Genomic DNA, 14,935 nt, shown 5'->3' with positions numbered 1-14,935 from the left:
ACATCAAATACTTTGATAAAAAGCCTACACGGAAGGACGTCATCTGAGCAAGAGGAGGGTTTCATCTTGTTCACTAGTGATGAAATATCACCCAAAGATACAGCAGTGAAGGAGGACCAAGAGGAGGAGAGGGGCTCAGAGACAGTAGGGGTTCCAAACAAAGGGGGAGAGATTTTCTCTTTGATCAATTTAATTTTGTCAGTAAAAAATCTCAACAATGCATTGCTGTCAGCTTCACAGAAGACAGGCGTGATTTGAGGAGCAGGAGACACATACACATATACATATACACACATATACATATACACACATATACATACACATATACACATACACACATATACATATACACACATATACATATACACACATATACACACATATACATATACATACATATACACACATATTTATACACATATATATATATATACACACATATACACACATTTACACAAATAAGCGCTTTGTGACCCTGGTCTAGAAAAGCGCTATACAAATAACAATTACTTACTTACTTACTTACATATACACACATATATATACACATATACATATACACACTTATACACACACATATACACACACATACACACATATACATATACACACATACATATACACACACATACATATACACACATACATATACACACATATACACACACATACACACATATACATATACACACATATACATATACACACATACATATACACACATATACATATACACACATACATATACACACATATACACACATATACATATACACACAAACATATACATACATATACACACATATACACACATACATATACACACATATACACACATACATATACACACATATACACACATACATATACACACACATATACACACATACATATACACACATATACATATACACACATATACACACATATACACACATACATATACACACACATATACACACATACATATACACACATATACACACATACACACACACATATACACACATATTATTTATTTATTCATGTATTTATTGCAGAATCTCTATGACGTCATCTTGTCATTTCCAGCAACATGTCCTTAAGTTCTGGCCAAGTGACGTCACAACATTCCTGGCGGTGGAAAGTTAGTCTCAGTTTTCGGATCTGATTTTTGGTTCGTGTTGTTTCGTGTAGTTTCGGGTAGTTTCGTGTAGTTTCGTGTTCGCTGAGACGTGAAGCTTTCCGGTGTCACGTGTTGAGTCACGTGACGCTGATGATTGTTGACAAACAAACGCATCAAAGGCTCGAGACACAAACAAACGACGCTTCATTCAAGTCTCAACGTGAGCTTCAGAAGATCTGTTCGTGTGAACTTCTCACCGCGACCCCGACCCTCCAGAACCAGAACCAGAACCAGAACCAGAAGAAGAAGAAGCTTCGCTGCAAGAAAAGGTTTGTTTTTCTTCTTCTGCTGCTCGTCGTTCAGTCGCGAGAGTTCGTGACGTTTACGAACAACTTGTCGACGTCATCGCTTGAGAATCAAAGGATCCTAAAGTCTCTTCAACATGCGCACCAGCTGCCGCCCATAGGGGGCGCTGGGGCGATTGTTCGCTTTTTACTTTATTTATTGTTTTGGTTTTTATTTATTTTTCTTTCAAATCAACGTAGTTTTGATCATAAACATTTTGTTTGTATATTTTTAAAACTCGACTTTGATTTACGTTCTGATTATAATGTTGTGCTGCGTCTCTGATCACATACTAGTGAAACTAACTAGTAAAGTTAGTACTTTAGTGCGCGAGTGCGTCTCTGATCACATACTAGTGAAACTAACTAGTAAAGTTAGTACTTTAGCGCGCGAGTGCGTCTCTGATCACATACTAGTGAAACTAACTAGTAAAGTTAGTACTTTAGTGCGCGAGTGCGTCTCTGATCACATACTAGTGAAACTAACTAGTAAAGTTAGTACTTTAGCGCGCGAGTGCGTCTCTGATCACATACTAGTGAAACTAACTAGTAAAGTTAGTACTTTAGTGCGCGAGTGCGTCTCTGATCACATACTAGTGAAACTAACTAGTAAAGTTAGTACTTTAGTGCGCGAGTGCGTCTCTGATCACATACTAGTGAAACTAACTAGTAAAGTTAGTACTTTAGTGCGCGAGTGCGTCTCTGATCACATACTAGTGAAACTAACTAGTAAAGTTAGTACTTTAGTGCGCGAGTGCGTCTCTGATCACATACTAGTGAAACTAACTAGTAAAGTTAGTACTTTAGTACTTTAGTGCGTCTCTGATCACATACTAGTGAAACTAACTAGTAAAGTTAGTACTTTAGTGCGTGAGTGCGAACAAAATCTATGTGAAATATTGCACAAAAATAGTGATTTTGAAAATTTCAAGAATAAATTTGAAAAACTAATGAGTGTAGTAACTTGATATGAAGGTACTTCATAAGTGACATGAATTTGGTGACCATCAGAGTTGTAATTACAAAGCTATTACAAAATCTATGTGAAATATTGCACAAAAATAGTGATTTCAAAAAGAAATGTAAAAAACGAATGAGTGTAGTAACATATATATGGAGGCCCTTCTTTAGTCACATGAACAAGGTGACCATAAAAACTTAAATTAAGGAGTTATAAAGACGGGAATTAAATGAAGTCAACACTTTTTCGGTGTTCATCTATTGGAGGACAGTCCCTTATACGCCGCCTCACTTGCCGCCTGCATAGAGATCCGTGTATTTTATCAACAATATGACGAGATATTAAGGTTCAAAGGAGCTTGTAGTCGATACAGCAGGTGACTGTGATTTGAAAAGTAAGATTTGTGATTCAACACCTTAGCGTTCCCGAGTTATTACTGTGCAAAGATCCAATCTGCCAATATCGAGCCAACTTTACTTAAGTCTGGTTCCTCTGGTTCCTCTGGTTCCTCTGGTTCCTCTGGTTCCCCAGGTGTCTTCTCTAGGTCAGTCAGACTGCAGGAGGATCCACTCCTCCACACAGATCTTCTCTAGATCAGTCAGACTGCAGGAGGATCCACTCCTCCACACAGATCTTCTCTAGGTCAGTCAGACTGCAGGAGGATCCACTCCTCCACACAGATCTCCTCTAGATCAGTCAGACTGCAGGAGGATCCACTCCTCCACACAGATCTTCTCTAGATCAGTCAGACTGCAGGAGGATCCACTCCTCCACACAGATCTTCTCTAGATCAGTCAGACTGCAGGAGGATCCACTCCTCCACACAGATCTTCTCTAGATCAGTCAGACTGCAGGAGGATCCACTCCTCCACACAGATCTTCTCTAGATCAGTCAGACTGCAGGAGGATCCACTCCTCCACACAGATCTTCTCTAGATCAGTCAGACTGCAGGAGGATTTTCAATTGGATTTAGGTCTGGAGACTGGCTAGGCCACTCCAGAACCTTGATATGCTTCTTACGAAGCCACTCCTTGGTTGTCCTGGCTGTGCTTTGGGTGATTGTCATGTTGGAAGATCACGACTCATCTTCAATGATCTCACTGAGGGAAAGAGGTTGTTCCCCAAAATCTCACAATACATGCTGCAGTCATCCTCTCCTTAATACAGTACAGTCGTCCCATGAGCAGAAAAACACCCCCAAAGCATGATGCTAGCACCCCCATGCTTCACAGTAGGGATGGTGTTCTTGGGATGGTACGCATCCTTCTTCTTCCTCCAAACACGCTTAGTGGAATTATTTGGTCTCATCTCACCACAAAACTTTCTCCCATGACTCCTCTGGATCATCCAAATGGTCATTGGCAAACTTAAGACGGGCCTAAACATGTGCTGGTTTAAGCAGGGGAACCTTCTTAACATGTGCTGGTTTAAGCAGGGGAACCTTCTTAACATGTGCTGGTTTAAGCAGGAGAACCTTCTTAACATGTGCTGGTTTAAGGGGAACCTTCTTAACATGTGCTGGTTTAAGCAGGGGAACCTTCTTAACATGTGCTGGTTTAAGCAGGGGAACCTTCTTAACATGTGCTGGTTTAAGCAGGGGAACCTTCTTAACATGTGCTGGTTTAAGCAGGAGAACCTTCTTAACATGTGCTGGTTTAAGGGGAACCTTCTTAACATGTGCTGGTTTAAGCAGGGGAACCTTCTTAACATGTGCTGGTTTAAGCAGGGGAACCTTCTTAACATGTGCTGGTTTAAGGGGAACCTTCTTAACATGTGCTGGTTTAAGCAGGAGAACCTTCTTAACACGTGCTGGTTTAAGCAGGGGAACCTTCTTAACATGTGCTGGTTTAAGGGGAACCTTCTTAACATGTGCTGGTTTAAGCAGGAGAACCTTCTTAACATGTGCTGGTTTAAGCAGGGGAACCTTCTTAACATGTGCTGGTTTAAGCAGGAGAACCTTCTTAACATGTGCTGGTTTAAGCAGGGGAACCTTCTTAACATGTGCTGGTTTAAGCAGGGGAACCTTCTTAACATGTGCTGGTTTAAGGGGAACCTTCTTAACATGTGCTGGTTTAAGCAGGAGAACCTTCTTAACATGTGCTGGTTTAAGCAGGGGAACCTTATTAAAATGTGCTGGTTTAAGCAGGGGAACCTTCTTAACATGTGCTGGTTTAAGCAGGGGAACCTTATTAAAATGTGCTGGTTTAAGGGGAACCTTCTTAACATGTGCTGGTTTAAGCAGGAGAACCTTCTTAACATGTGCTGGTTTAAGGGGAACCTTCTTAACATGGGCTGGTTTAAGGAGAACCTTCTGTGCAATGATTTCAAACCATGACGTCTTAGTGTATTACCAACAGTGACCATGGAAACGGTGGTCCAGCTCTTTTCAGGTCATTGACCAAGTCCTGCCGTGTAGTTCTGGGCTGATTCCTCACCTTTCTTAGCATCATTGAGACCCACGAGGTGATATCTTCATGTTTAGCTTCTTCCATTTTCTAATGATTGCTCCAACAGTGGACCTTTCTTCACCGAGCTGCTTGGCAATTTCTCCGTAGCCCTTTCCAGCCTTGTGGAGTTGTTTAGTCTCTGGTGTCTTTGGAAGATCTTTGCTCTTAGCCATGAATGTTTGGGTCTTACTGATTGTATGGTGGACAGGTGTCTTTATGCAGCTAAAGACCTCACACAGGTCCATCTGATTCAGGATCATACAGTGGAGTGGAGGAGGACTTTTAAAGGCGGACTAATAGGTCTTTGAGGGTCAAAATTCTAGCTGATAGACAGGTGTTCAAATACTTATTATCAGCTGTATCACACAAATACATTGTTAAAAAATCATAGATTGATTTCTGGATTTTTCTTTCTAGATGATCTCTCACACAGACATGAACCTCCATGAACATTTCAGACCCTCCATGATTTCTAAGTGGGAGAACTTAGCAAAATAGCAGGGTGTTCAAATACTTATTTTCTTCACTGTATATATATTCCTTGTGACATCTGGTAATGTTACAAAGTATGTTTGAGACATACTATCTGTGGAGGATTAGTTACTAGTTAGTATGTACACTATCCTGATGATACTAACTTCTAGTATACTAAGATAAGTATGTTTGAGACATACCATCTGTGGAGGATTAGTTACTAGTTAGTACGTACACTATCCTGATGATACTAACTTCTAGTATACTAAGATAAGTATGTTTGAGACATACTATCTTTGGAGGATTAGTTACTAGTTAGTACGTACACTATCCTGATGATACTAACTTCTAGTATACTAAGAGAAGTATGTTTGAGACATACTATCTGTGGAGGATTAGTTACTAGTTAGTACGTACACTATCCTGATGATACTAACTTCTAGTATACTAAGAGAAGTATGTTAGAGACATACTATCTGTGGAGGATTAGTTACTAGTTAGTACGTACACTATCCTGATGATACTAACTTCTAGTATACTAAGGGAAGTATGTTTGAGACATACTATCTGTGGAGGATTAGTTACTAGTTAGTACGTACACTATCCTGATGATACTAACTTCTAGTATACTAAGATAAGTATGTTTGAGACATACTATCTGTGGAGGATTAGTTACTAGTTAGTACGTACACTATCCTGATGATACTAACTTCTAGTATACTAAGATAAGTATGTTTGAGACATACTATCTGTGGAGGATTAGTTACTAGTTAGTACGTACACTATCCTGATGATACTAACTTCTAGTATACTAAGAGAAGTATGTTTGAGACATACTATCTGTGGAGGATTAGTTACTAGTTAGTACGTACACTATCCTGATGATACTAACTTCTAGTATACTAAGAGAAGTATGTTTGAGACATACTATCTGTGGAGGATTAGTTACTAGTTAGTACGTACACTATCCTGATGATACTAACTTCTAGTATACTAAGAGAAGTATGTTTGAGACATACTATCTGTGGAGGATTAGTTACTAGTTAGTACGTACACTATCCTGATGATACTAACTTCTAGTATACTAAGAGAAGTATGTTTGAGACATACTATCTGTGGAGGATTAGTTACTAGTTAGTATGTACACTATCCTGATGATACTAACTTCTAGTATACTAAGAGAAGTATGTTTGAGACATACTATCTGTGGAGGATTAGTTACTAGTTAGTACGTACACTATCCTGATGATACTAACTTCTAGTATACTAAGAGAAGTATGTTTGAGACATACTATCTGTGGAGGATTAGTTACTAGTTAGTACGTACACTATCCTGATGATACTAACTTCTAGTATACTAAGGGAAGTATGTTTGAGACATACTATCTGTGGAGGATTAGTTACTAGTTAGTACGTACACTATCCTGATGATACTAACTTCTAGTATACTAAGATAAGTATGTTTGAGACATACTATCTGTGGAGGATTAGTTACTAGTTAGTACGTACACTATCCTGATGATACTAACTTCTAGTATACTAAGAGAAGTATGTTTGAGACATACTATCTGTGGGGGATTAGTTACTAGTTAGTACGTACACTATCCTGATGATACTAACTTCTAGTATACTAAGAGAAGTATGTTTGAGACATACTATCTGTGGAGGATTAGTTACTAGTTAGTACGTACACTATCCTGATGATACTAACTTCTAGTATACTAAGAGAAGTATGTTTGAGACATACTATCTGTGGAGGATTAGTTACTAGTTAGTACGTACACTATCCTGATGATACTAACTTCTAGTATACTAAGAGAAGTATGTTTGAGACATACTATCTGTGGAGGATTAGTTACTAGTTAGTACGTACACTATCCTGATGATACTAACTTCTAGTATACTAAGAGAAGTATGTTTGAGACATACTATCTGTGGAGGATTAGTTACTAGTTAGTACGTACACTATCCAGATGATACTAACTTCTAGTATACTAAGAGAAGTATGTGTGAGACATACTATCTGTGGAGGATTAGTTACTAGTTAGTACGTACACTATCCTGATGATACTAACTTCTAGTATACTAAGAGAAATATGTGATTTGAGACATACTTTCTGTGGAGGATTAGTTACTAGTTAGTACGTACACTATCCTGATGATACTAACTTCTAGTATACTAAGAGAAGTATGTTTGAGACATACTATCTGTGGAGGATTAGTTACTAGTTAGTACGTACACTATCCTGATGATACTAACTTCTAGTATACTAAGAGAAGTATGTTTGAGACATACTATCTGTGGAGGATTAGTTACTAGTTAGTACGTACACTATCCTGATGATACTAACTTCTAGTATACTAAGAGAAGTATGTTTGAGACATACTATCTGTGGAGGATTAGTTACTAGTTAGTATGTACACTATCCTGATGATACTAACTTCTAGTATACTAAGAGAAGTATGTTTGAGACATACTATCTGTGGAGGATTAGTTACTAGTTAGTACGTACACTATCCTGATGATACTAACTTCTAGTATACTAAGAGAAGTATGTTTGAGACATACTATCTGTGGAGGATTAGTTACTAGTTAGTACGTACACTATCCTGATGATACTAACTTCTAGTATACTAAGGGAAGTATGTTTGAGACATACTATCTGTGGAGGATTAGTTACTAGTTAGTACGTACACTATCCTGATGATACTAACTTCTAGTATACTAAGATAAGTATGTTTGAGACATACTATCTGTGGAGGATTAGTTACTAGTTAGTACGTACACTATCCTGATGATACTAACTTCTAGTATACTAAGAGAAGTATGTTTGAGACATACTATCTGTGGGGGATTAGTTACTAGTTAGTACGTACACTATCCTGATGATACTAACTTCTAGTATACTAAGAGAAGTATGTTTGAGACATACTATCTGTGGAGGATTAGTTACTAGTTAGTACGTACACTATCCTGATGATACTAACTTCTAGTATACTAAGAGAAGTATGTTTGAGACATACTATCTGTGGAGGATTAGTTACTAGTTAGTACGTACACTATCCTGATGATACTAACTTCTAGTATACTAAGAGAAGTATGTTTGAGACATACTATCTGTGGAGGATTAGTTACTAGTTAGTACGTACACTATCCTGATGATACTAACTTCTAGTATACTAAGAGAAGTATGTTTGAGACATACTATCTGTGGAGGATTAGTTACTAGTTAGTACGTACACTATCCAGATGATACTAACTTCTAGTATACTAAGAGAAGTATGTGTGAGACATACTATCTGTGGAGGATTAGTTACTAGTTAGTACGTACACTATCCTGATGATACTAACTTCTAGTATACTAAGAGAAATATGTGATTTGAGACATACTTTCTGTGGAGGATTAGTTACTAGTTAGTACGTACACTATCCTGATGATACTAACTTCTAGTATACTAAGAGAAGTATGTTTGAGACATACTATCTGTGGAGGATTAGTTACTAGTTAGTACGTACACTATCCTGATGATACTAACTTCTAGTATACTAAGAGAAATATGTGATTTGAGACATACTATCTGTGGAGGATTAGTTACTAGTTAGTACGTACACTATCCTGATGATACTAACTTCTAGTATACTAAGAGAAGTATGTTTGAGACATACTATCTGTGGAGGATTAGTTACTAGTTAGTACGTACACTATCCCCACCATGGGGGCGCGAGAGGGCGAGCACAGGCGAGGACGACCGAGGAAGCAGAGAGGGGGAGGCACCAGGCGCAGGCACCGGGGCAGAGGGGCAGCCAGAAGAACCAGTCAGGGGATAGGGCCCCGGGGCCAGGCCGGGCAACGGAGGACCCCCAGACCGTCAGGCCGCCAACAAGTCCATAGCAGGGGACCGAGTCAAGGAGATGGGGACCCACCACAGCAGCGGCGGCGGAACCCCCCCCAATACCCTGTGGACACGGCCAGTAGCCAGGTCCCCCGGGTCACAGGGGGGCCACGGTTGTGCGGGCAGGGCGGGGGCAATGGGTCCACAGCCGTCCGGGAACGGCCCCCAGTCTTTTAACTGTAGACCGTCCCCAACAGCCGCAGCCCACCTCCCCATGAGGGAAGTTTGGGGGGCCAGCAGTATTCGATGGGCAGTCCACGGTCTCTAAGGTGCCGAGGCCCCGCCCATCACACGTACTGACCCCCAGCCACCGCCCCCACCCACCATGCACCACCCAGGGGGACAGCAGCACTTGCATGGGCGGTACATGGTCACTACGGTAACATGGGTCCGCCCAATGCCTCCGCCGTCCCCCCAATGCGCCCCCCCCCCCACCCGGGAAGCCCCCGAAAGACCGACCAGCCCGGCCACGAACCCCCAGGACCAAGGGCGACAAACCCCCCGACCACGGCACATGCCACACAGGGCGGGTAGAGGACCACAGCCACCGCTGCAGCAGACACCCACCCCAAGACAGGCCCCCCACCACAGACCAGGCGAAGCCATCGGGGCCGGAAGGTCATCCAGAACACCCGGTCAGCCCCAGCCCCACCCCCGACGGCTCACCCGCCGACGGACCAGCAACCCCCCAGCCCCAGCACCGCCCCCAGCGCAACCCCCCATCCACCACCCCAGCCACCCCCGCCAGCACCCGCCCCCACGCACCATCAAAAACCCCCCGGGAGCGGGCCACCCCCCCCGCCGGCGCACGGGGCCATCGCGGCACCAGCGGTGACCACCACCAGGCCCAAGGCACCCACAGGCCCCACCCGCCGGACCCCCACACCCGAACCGGCCAAGCCAGAACGGCCCCGGCGAGAAAAGAAGGATATACAGAGCTCGGTGTCTAAAACTAAAACTAAAACTCCTCCATCATTCTCAGCCTATAGCAGCTAAGATAAACAGTTTTTTTAGTTATGACAGCTAGAGATAAACAGTCAAGTTAATTATAGGCTTTATCGAAAAGTAAGGTTTTAAGATTATTTTTAAACATAGAGAGGGTGTCTGCCCTCCGGACTGAAGCCGGTAGTTTGTTCCACAGTAGAGGGGCTTGAAAACTAAAGGCCCTGGCTCCGAATCTACATTTAGAGATTTGTGGTATAACTAGTAGATCAGAGTTTAGGGATCGTAAGGTCCTTGAGGGTTGGTAAGTTTGGATTAAATCTTTAATGTATGTTGGTGCTAGACCATCTAAGGCTTTATAGGTTAGGAGAAGGATTTTAAATTGTATTCTAAATTCTACAGGAAGCCAATGTAGGGAAGACAGTACAGGTGTGTTCGCGCCTCTTAGTCTTAGTCAGGACACGAGCTGCAGATGAATGAGCTGAAGATTCTGAGAGACTTTTTAGAACATCCTGACAGAAGAGAGTTACAATAGTCCAGCCTGGAGGTAACAAAAGCATGGATGAGCTTCTCAGCAGCATCTAAAGGAAGGAAATGCCTAATTTTTGAAATGTTACGAAGGTGGAAATAAGCAGTCGGTGAGATTTGTTTTATGTGTGAGTTAAATGATAAGTCCTCGTCAAAGCATACACCCAGATTCTTTACAGTGGTGCTCGTAGCAGGAGCAAGTCCGTTTTGTAAAGCTAGATCATTAGTTAATAATTGTCTGAGATGTTGCGATCAACTAGTAAAACCTCAGTCTTTTCCGAGTTCAGTAGGAGGAAGTTTTTGGTCATCCATGACTTGATATCTGTGATACAGGACTGTAGTAATGTAGCTGAATTCTTTCATCTGGCTTCATGGACAAGTAAAGTTGGGTGTCATCAGCATAACAGTAAAAGTTTATAGAGTGTCTTCTGATCAAGTCTAGTGGGAGCATATAGATTGTGAATAGTATTGGACCAAGAACAGAACCTTGTGGGACACCATAGCTGACCTTAGTGTGTGTCGATGAGAGGTGGTTGACATGTTCATAGTGCGTTCTATCCGACAGGTAAGATTTAAACCAGTTAAGAGCAGTTCCACGAATGTCTTTATGGTTTTCTAGCCTCTGTAGAAGGATTTGGTGTCGACAGTGTCAAATGCAGCACTGAGATGATTAGTTACTAGTTAGTACGTACACTATCCAGATTATACTAACTTCTAGTATACTAAGAGAAGTATGTTTGAGACATACTATCTGAGGAGGATTAGTTACTAGTTAGTACGTACACTATCCTGATGATACTAACTTCTAGTGTACTAAGAGAAGTATGTTTGAGACATACTATCTGTGGAGGATTAGTTACTAGTTAGTACGTACACTATCCAGATGATACTAACTTCTAGTGTACTAAGAGAAGTATGTTTGAGACACACTATCTGTGGAGGATTAGTTACTAGTTAGTACGTACACTATCCTGATGATACTAACTTCTAGTATACTAAGAGAAGTATGTTTGAGACATACTATCTGTGGAGGATTAGTTACTAGTTAGTACGTACACTATCCTGATGATACTAACTTCTAGTATACTAAGAGAGGTATGTTTGAGACATACTATCTGTGGAGGATTAGTTACTAGTTAGTACGTACACTATCCAGATGATACTAACTTCTAGTATACTAAGAGAAGTATGTTTGAGACATACTATCTGAGGAGGATTAGTTACTAGTTAGTACGTACACTATCCTGATGATACTAACTTCTAGTGTACTAAGAGAAGTATGTTTGAGACATACTATCTGTGGAGGATTAGTTACTAGTTAGTACGTACACTATCCTGATGATACTAACTTCTAGTGTACTAAGAGAAGTATGTTTGAGACACACTATCTGTGGAGGATTAGTTACTAGTTAGTACGTACACTATCCTGATGATACTAACTTCTAGTATACTAAGAGAAGTATGTTTGAGAGATACTATCTGTGGAGGATTAGTTACTAGTTAGTACGTACACTATCCTGATGATACTAACTTCTAGTATACTAAGAGAAGTATGTTTGAGACATACTATCTGTGGTGATTGTTTTTTTATTAATTAGTTATTTTATTAGTTTAGTAATACTAGTTTTTTAAATATATATTTTTGGTAGAAAAGTATCTCTACTGTTCTGGCACAGACGACAGTTTCTAGTTTTTTAATCATTTAGTTTATTCTGACGTATATAATAGTATAATTACAATATGTTTTCATTTGGAATGAAACAAGGAGCATAATACACATATTATCCATCATTAACTTAAAGATTAAAGGTGCTAAAAATAACCTTTACTTCCTATTAATGTGTTGATGTTTACATGTAATATAATGTAATATTATATAATATAATATGATATACTATAATATAATGTAATATATAGGAGAGGAGGGGAAATGTACTGCAAAAAAGCCAAACATCAAATATCTTCACCAGCCGTCGCTGCACACGACGATCAAAGTCACACACTTGAGCTTCATATGAACAAATAATACACACAAAACATTGATGCGGTAAAAATACAAACATTAGTTTTTTCAAAATATATGTTTGTCTTTTATATCAAAGATATCATGTTTTCTATTTATGTACAATTTACACGTAACAAATAATAAAAATAATAATAACAACAATAGTAATAATAACAACAATAATAATAACAATGATAATAACAACAACCACAACAACAACGATAACAACAACAACAGTAATAATAACAACAATGATAATAACAACAACAACAGTAATAATAACAACAATGATAATAACAACAACAACAGTAATAATAACAACAATGATAATAACAATTTACCCCGAGGCACCGCCTCGTCTCTGAGAAAGCTTAATGAACTCGCCACCCAGCAGGGGGCAGTCCACTTCCTATAAAGGCGGGAAGCACCCGCCGCACTTTCTCCAACTGAAACTCAGCGAGAAGGGCGGCCGCTGGGCGACGAGGTTAGAGGGCTTCGCACCAACTCGTAGAACCTGAGGTTATGATAGATAACTCAGGGGTTCTACGTCATTGGTGCTCCGCCCTCTAACGGCTTCGCTATTGGTTTAACCCAAAGGCGAAGCCTGACGGGATAAATGTACCCCCAGCTGGACGCCGCTCCTGGAGCAGCATCGCTAGGGCCCCGCCGACCCAGGATCCAAATCCACTTGAGCCGTGGGCCCTGAGGGGGGCACAGCAGCGCTCAAAACCGTATGAGCTACTGATCCCGCCGTTACGTCGAGGAGATAGGCCTTAGCAAAGGTAGACGTGGACGCCCAAGAGGCAGCTGAGCAGATATCCTCTGCTGCCACACCCCGCAAAAGAGCAACTGAGGCTGCCACGCCACGGGTGGAATGTGCCCTCAGACCGCTAGGAGCGGATCCACCCGCTGCTCGGTAGGCCCGGATAATGGCCGATCTCACCCAATGAGAGAACCTCTGGGAGGAGACCGCCTCTCCCCGTCGGCATCTACCATGGCAGACAAAGAGGGCATCAGAGCGCCTAAACACGGCCACCCGCCGCAAGTAACAGGCCAACGCCCTCACTGGACACAACAGGTGGAGACGTTCCTGACCCGGGTCCGAGTGGGGCGGCGGGTGAAAGGCCCGCAGCGTGAAGGTCGTCGCCCGGAACAAAGAACTCAGAATCTTCGGGCGGAACGCTGGGTTAGGACGCAAAGACACCGAAGACTCCTCGACGCCAAAGGAAAGACACTCAGGGCTAATGGGGGTCTTCTTCGCCACGAGGAAGTACCGGGAGTAAAACCCTGTCATCATCTCGGCTGCAGGGACCAGTTCTACGACCTCCTTCTGCAGCAGAGTAGACACCTCGTTTCTCAAACAGGATAATTTCTCCTGCTCCGCCATACGCTTCCAGAGAATCCCTGAAAAACGCGGGGGTTGACGGGCAAATTGTAGCGCATAGCCCCGCCTGATTACTCCCCCCAGCCAAGTGGGTCTTAGAAGTAAAACCAGGCGACTCCAAGCCGAATAATGTTCTGTCAGAACCGCAGCCCTGGCGAACCTTGGGTAGTCCTCCGGCGGGGCGGGCCGGAGGACTAGCCGGTCTCGCGGACCTCTGCTCGTCTGTAAACAAAACACATGTGGTTGGAGTCTGCCCCTCATTCGTGTGGACAGACTCCGTTATTACAGTCTCGGCATGACCCGGGCGAAGGGGTTTAAACCCTCCTTCGGACTGTGTTTTGAGAGGAAATTCACGCCGTCTATGAACGGCGGAGCATGTTAGCTTAGCATTAGCGGCGAAAGTTTCTAATGACGCCTGTGAATACGTCACACTCACAGGCGGAAACACATGCACACTACCAACATCTCTCTCAGAACGGTCCACAGAAACGTCATCTACGTCCACGTTCATGCTCACGTCCGCCATGCTGTATCCAGGAGCTTTCTCGCTGAGTTGAAAAAGGAGAAAGTGCGGCGGGTGCTTCCCGCCTTTATAGGAAGTGGACTGCCCCCTGCTGGGTGGCGAGTTCATTAAGCTTTCTCAGAGACGAGGCGGTGCCTCGGGGTAAACCAATAGCGAAGCCGTTAGAGGGCGGAGCACCAATGACGTAGAACCCGCCATTCAATCATCCCCAGCCGCGCACCTGCCAGCGTCTGTCAAGACAAAACAGAGGAAACGAACCAAAAACGGAAACACGCTTTCAAAATAAAACAGGAAGGAACATACACATGACAAATGATAATAACAACA

General features: G+C 42.0%; 1 protein-coding gene across 1 annotated transcript in view; it reads left to right on the top strand.

Annotated features, from left to right (window-relative positions):
- Window positions 1-1,238: 1,238 nt before the first annotated feature.
- LOC148076138 (uncharacterized) overlaps window positions 1,239-14,935 on the top strand; it is a 30,989-nt gene continuing 17,292 nt past the window's right edge. Inside the window, exon 1 of the mRNA XM_087793104.1 lies at window positions 1,239-1,434. The gene's annotated coding sequence lies outside the window, so the exon portion shown is untranslated. The remainder of the gene's footprint in view (window positions 1,435-14,935) is intronic.

The sequence above is a fragment of the Callionymus lyra genome, chromosome 6, assembly GCF_982586985.1.
Source record: "Callionymus lyra chromosome 6, fCalLyr1.hap1.1, whole genome shotgun sequence".
NCBI classification, from domain to species: domain Eukaryota; kingdom Metazoa; phylum Chordata; class Actinopteri; order Syngnathiformes; family Callionymidae; genus Callionymus; species Callionymus lyra.
The sequence above is the reverse complement of the archived record's forward strand: the minus strand, read 5'-3'. Positions and strand labels throughout refer to the sequence as shown.